Genomic DNA, 6,552 nt, shown 5'->3' with positions numbered 1-6,552 from the left:
TCTATGAGTAGTCTTGGAGCTTCTGCTCCCTCTTGTATGTATGAAACCTCTTCTTCTCCCTTGTGTTTATAGTATTTTGAGTGTATTTAAGTGGAGTCTTACTCTCATGGCAATGAAATTCACTTCTTATCATTTTCCTTGAGTCTCCATTTCTTTTCTCCATTCCTATGTTCTTTTCTCTCTCTATTCAAGTCTTTAAAGTAGTTCTTGTTTGGCCGCTCACTGTGCACACATGGTCCATCCGTTTCCCGAGCCACCGTTCTTTTAGGCAAATTCTAGGGGTATTAGATCGTTGATAATTGCAAAGCCTTGAGGGAGTAGTTTGCTCAGGCGAAATTAGCATGGGTGGAGGGCAGTTTTTATGATAGTTTAACCCCCTGTTAGTGTTTTGCTCATAACTTTCTGCTCGGTAGTCCGATTTTGATGAAACTTATATAAGCGTGAAGCTCTCTTCAAGGCATGCATGTTCTTATGTGATTAGATCTTGAATCAAAAACTACTATAAAAAGTTATTTGTCTCTGTGTTTGACAGTCTGTTTTCATGATAGTTTTTACCCCCTTTCAGTAAACTGTCCATATCTCTTCAACCGGTTATCTATTTTCAACGAAACTTATATCAGTACGAAGCTCACTTTAAGGCACATCCCTGTATGTACTTTAATTTTTGCTATTAGTTCTTTGGTGGAAGTTATAGACCTCTGTGTTTTCCGGCAGTTTGTAGAATGATTTTGAGCCATTTGTAGAGGCTTCTGTGAAGGAGGTGCCATGTTTCCTTGGAATTTACCCCTCCAACCAAATTAGCCCCTTCAAGCTCCTAGATATATATCAGTTTATGTCAGGTTGAGCTGAAATATCTTCTTCCAACAATGCATCGCTCTTCTCTTTGGCACCGATCGGCTTGGTGAGATAATAGCCTCTGCGGATCCTTTTCTTCTCAATAGCTAGCTTGTGTGTGGTTTTGTAAGCCCATAAAACTTCTGCCAAGTGCCTATCCCAATGCCTTTTCTTGGTGTCTACAAGCTTTCCCATTGAATTGCACAACAATCCATTTGTTTTCTCAGCCAAGCCATTACATTAGGGATAGTATGGCGTGGACATGCTATGATTTATCTTTAGCTTATGCACCACATCTTCAATTAGTTCATTTCTAAAAGAGGTTCCTCCATCAGTTAGAATTTCCAAAGGACAACCAAAGCATGAACAAATTTGATCAAAGAAAAAATTTGCAACTGTGCTTGCCTTGCTATTGACTGTGGCCTTGGCCTCTGCCCACCGAGTCGCACAATCTGTGGCCACCAATACATAATGCTTGCCCTAAGATGAGTGAGGGAGTGGTCCCACAAAGTCCAACCCCCACCTCTCAAACGGTCCATATGCTAGATACATCCCTATGGAGGCGTGGCCAAAAGTAACCTGCATTAAGAATTCTCCTAGCTATGCTTGCTGAAGCAAAATGACCAGAGCATTCATGACACATTTCTAGAATTCTCCTAGTCTCCATGGGATGGACCACCCACACCAAGATCCAAATAGTATCCCAAACAAGATCCAAACAAGATCCCACAGAGCCTTAGTATACCAAGACCAACTTATTATGCATAACCACTTGTTAAAAACCCTCCATAATGTGATCCTCAACAAAATCTTCAAAAGTAAGTGACCAACCAGCACCATGAAAACATTGTGTATACATGCATTCAAGAATCACCCTTCTCACAATTGGAGAGCAATTGGAAGTGCACATCACAGCCTCAAGATATTGTACTCTTCATCATTTGCATAGCAAAAGAAGTTGAAAGCATTGAGAATCACCACTCCATTGTTATAGTCAAAAACTACCCAAAGACTCAACTCTTCTTCACACCAAGCTGCCAGTGCATGAAACAATTCCCAATCTATCATTGTGCCTACTACCATCCTTGTCGATTCACCAACATATTCAAGAGTGCAAACATAAAGGATATGATCATAATGACCATGCGAATTGCTTGAGCATCACCTTCACAATCTTCAAGTTCTCTTAAATAGGCAGCAATCTCTTCTAACGGAGTTCTTCCAAGCATCTTCTTTATCACATCAGAAACACATGCCTATACTAGGCATAACATGCAATCAAGTACACCCAAGACCATTTAGTAAGGTGGGATGAATCCAATACCAAATGTACCCGGTGTCTCCACCAAAAGATGTGACATGAAGTTAGGGGTAATGAAACTTCACACACCTCTTAGCTTCCTGCTCTTCCCAATCTTAATAATAGAGACCCTTATCACTTGCAAAGAGAGATGAAGAAAATATTTTCATGCAAAGAAAACCATAACATATCTTTCTCCTTGCTTCCCTTAGAGGAGAATGAATATGGTAACATCCCAAGTGATGTTGTAGTCCAGCATCAGGTTTACACCATTCCAACTAGTATATGGAATAGAAGCCATTTTGCCCATTGAATTAGAGATACATAGTCTTCGCACTACTGTTGCAAGAAAAGGATAGGAGGATGCCTATGCTCAATGCTTGGTATAGCTAGAAGCCTTGGATGAATGCAGATTATAGGGCTTACAAAACTTGGAAGCTTCTCAAAAAAGGTGCAAGGCGTGTTTTGACACCAAATTATGCAAGAAGAAAGATATTGTAGAAGGAGATTTGGTCATGAGATTTGATAGCCATCTGGACAAGCAGCTAGACAAAAAGTTTATCGGCCGATGGGAGGGACCATGTCGAGTCAAAAAGAAGTTCACGAATGGAACCTATTAGCTTGAGGATGTTGATGGCATGGTGATACCCGGATGCACCAATGAGTATCGCCTTAAATTCTTCTATGCTCGACCACCTTGAGGGCCAGCAGACCCTCTCTGCCACTAGAGAGGATCTGCTGGGGGGGGAAGATGTTACGCCAAAATTGATATTTTTAATTTGGCATTGGTATTGTTTTTCTCTATGTTTGATAAGAGTTTGAGTATCAAGTGATAGCCTAGCAGCTCTCACTTATTTCTATTTTCTAAGATATTGTATGGGATTGAGAGGATGAGTGGAATGGATCATTGTAAATACCATAGGTATGAATTATAAATACCTTGGTATGGGGTGAGAGTTATTTGTGTATGGGATATTATGGGGTTTTTAGAAAATAGGAAGAGTGAGTCATATAAAGAGGTGGGCTCATGTCCATGTGTTCTAATAATATAAGAGAGATCACATGCCAAGCGTGTGGAAGGCATGTGGAGGAGTGTGGAGTCAAGAGGAATCCTTCTAGAATTCCTATGTGGAATAAGGAGGATGTGGACATATGGAAAAGAGAGGGTCCCTATGGGCTCCATGTGGAGAGACTCTTGACTTTCTTAATATTTTAAGAGTCTTGAGAATCTTTTGATGGGACACATGGCAAGAGTAGCCAAAAAGGACATGGATGGTGACATACGAGCTTATGTGATTGATGGGGAAAAGAATCTACAAGCAGCAATTGTAAATGGGTGAAGGAGGGTGACAAAATCTCTATAAAAGGAGCTCTCCTCTCCCTTGTTGATCACCTCTTCCACCATTAGGCCTCATGTTGCTGTAGCTCTAGTCTCCTCAAGCCTCTTCCATGAGCCTTCTCTCCCTCTTGTAGATATTCTCTTATGTAGACTCTTGAGTCCATCTCTCTCTACTTTATTCTCTCTCTATGAGTAGTCTTGGAGCTTCTGCTCCCTCTTGTATGTATGAAACCTCTTCTTCTCCCTTATGTTTATAGTATTTTGAGTGTATTTGAGTGGAGTCTTACTCTCATGGCAATGAAAGTCACTTCTTATCATTTTCCTTGAGTCTCCATTCCTATGTTCTTTTCTCTCTCTTTTCAAGTCTCTAAAGTAGTTCTTGTTCGGCCACTCACTGTGCACACATGGTCCATCCATTTCCCGAGCCACCATGCAATCTTCTTCCTCTCTTTTAGGCGAATTCTAGGGGTATTGGATCGTTGATAATTGTAGAGCTTTGAGGGAGTAGTTTGCTCAGGCGAAATTAGCATGGGTGGAGGGCAGTTTTTATGACAGTTTGACTCCTTGTTAGTGTTTTGCTCATAACTTTATGCTCGGTAGTCCGATTTTGATGAAACTTATATGAGCGCGAAGCTCTCTTCAAGGCGCATGTTGTATATGATTAGATCTTGAATCAGATACTACTATAAAATGTTATTTATCTCTGTGTTTGACAGTCTATTTTCATGACAATTTCTACCCCCTTTCAATAAACTGTCCATATCTCTTCAACTGGTTATCTGTTTTCAATGAAACTTATATCAATACGAAGCTCCTTCAAGACACATCCATGTATATACTTTAATTTTTGCTATCAGTTTTTTGGTGGAATTGATCAAAAGTTACGAGAGAATAGTTTTATCATTATAGAGTGCTTAAATTTGACATCCATTTCATTGTCATCACCAAAATATTTGATGTCAACTTGGAAAAGAAAAATGTTATTTTTTCCATTTTTTCATATAAAGTAATTATATATGTGTATTTTATGGTAAATGAAAATTTACAGGAGGATAAAGCTTGTCAATGAAAAAGAGGACTCATTTGAAATTTCAGGCACGCACTCTATGTATAGGAGGGAAATATAGTATCTATTCCCCCTCCTCAACTCCACCTGCTCACACACCCACAAGGAGACCAGAATGGGTATGACAACCCCGCAAAGGTCAAGGAAGTGAACCTAGCCGTTCCAGGAGAGGACCCTAAATTCGTTTACATAGCTGACGACCTAATTTCCAAGCAAGAATAGGCCTTACTTACCTTGTTGCATGAATTTCAAGATTTCTTTTCGTGGAAGTACATAGACATGAAGGGCATGCCACCAAAAGTAGTGCAACACACCATCGCTATGATGGATGATATTAGACCGGTACGACAATGATCCTGTCCAATGAACCCAAAATATGTGATGATCTCCGAGAGGAAATACAAAAGCAGATCGATGTAGGGTTCATTTATGAGATTGAGCATGCAAACTGGGCTTCGCCCATCGTTATAGTGCTGAAGAAGAACAACAAGTTAGAGTATGCATTGATCTCAAGAAGGTGAATGTCGTGACTCGTAACGATCATTACCCGTACCAAAAGTGATGATATTTGGATTCACCAATACGCCTGCAACATTCCAACGACAAATGATCACTGCGTTCCAGGAATACTTGAGGGAATTTTAAGAGCTTTTCCTAGATGATCTGTGCATTTACTCTAACTAGGATGATCATCTTAAGTTTTTGAGATTTGTATTTGAGAGATGTCGTCTCTATAGAATATCTTGCAATCCCTTGAAGTGTCACAATTCTGGGTGAAATATGGGGTGATACTCAGACACGTAGTGTCCAAGAATGGGATTTCCATTGATTACAATAAGATCAAACTCATCATGGAACTACCCCACCCATAAATGCAAAGGGTGTACAATGATTCACCAGACATATGGGCTACTACCGCCAATTTATTTACAATTATGCAAGGATTTCTTTCCCCCTATACAACAAACTGAAATTCTTGCCCGCGAGTTGTGCCAATTAGGGGTTGAACCCATGCCTATCCACTCCAACTATCCAGAATTGGTGTAATTAAATCACATAATTATATAACTTGACCATCAGGTCATGTGAACCACACACCCAACAGCCATCCCCTCTTCCTCCGTGGTGGTTGTGCCCACCCTGCGGCCTCTTGCAACCAGTTGTTGCCTCACCCCCATTTTTGTCAAGCAATCCCATACCTCCTAAATGATACAAAATTTGGAAATAGTTAATAAGACAAATTTTAACCATTTCTCAATTCCGTAAAACTTTAATCTTCATCTCTTTCTACCAACATGTGCCTTTTTAGGCCTCAAATCTGTGTTTTAGAATTTGACACGAAGATTAAAGTAGGAAAACTAGTTTGAAGTGCTTTTCCATGATCTTCGGACCATCATTTCACCATCCAAATAATTGAATCATGTACATTACAAGGTATCCAAACTGTCACTTACTAAAACAACTCTCTCAGATGGCTTTTCCCAAAGTGAATTGCTAATTATAGTCCATTGGACAAAAGAATGTCAATTATCCTATGAGACCCTTAAATTGGTCTTGGCATCAGCCCCTACTCTACGAGTGCCCAAGTGGGACTTAGAGTTTCATGTTCACATTGATGCCTCAAAATTTGCAATAGGACGGGTGCTAGCACAACTAGGTGAGTTTAATTTGGAATATCCAATATACTTTGTGAGTCGCTAGTTGAATGATTCCGAGATGAACTACACCACCACCGTACGTGAAGAAATGGCCATGGTATATGCAGTTAAAACTTTTAGGCATTACTTGGTAGTGAACAAGTTTGTCTTCTTTGTTGATCACCAGGCCCTCCTTTACTTGTTCAATAAACCATGCATGATAAGTCGCATCACTCTCGATGGACACTTATCCTCTTGGAATTTGATTTTACAATAGCGGTCAAAAAGGGACATATGCACTTCATGTGGCGATCACATGTCTTGGATCCCTAATGGTGAACTTGTTACAAGAGTGGAAGACGATGATCTCCCATAT

The sequence above is a fragment of the Dipteris shenzhenensis genome, chromosome 5 (genome assembly GCF_047967505.1).
Source record: "Dipteris shenzhenensis isolate YYH24624 ecotype China chromosome 5, Dip_SZ_1.0, whole genome shotgun sequence".
Taxonomy (NCBI): Eukaryota; Viridiplantae; Streptophyta; class Polypodiopsida; order Gleicheniales; family Dipteridaceae; genus Dipteris; species Dipteris shenzhenensis.
This window is presented reverse-complemented; position numbering follows the sequence as displayed.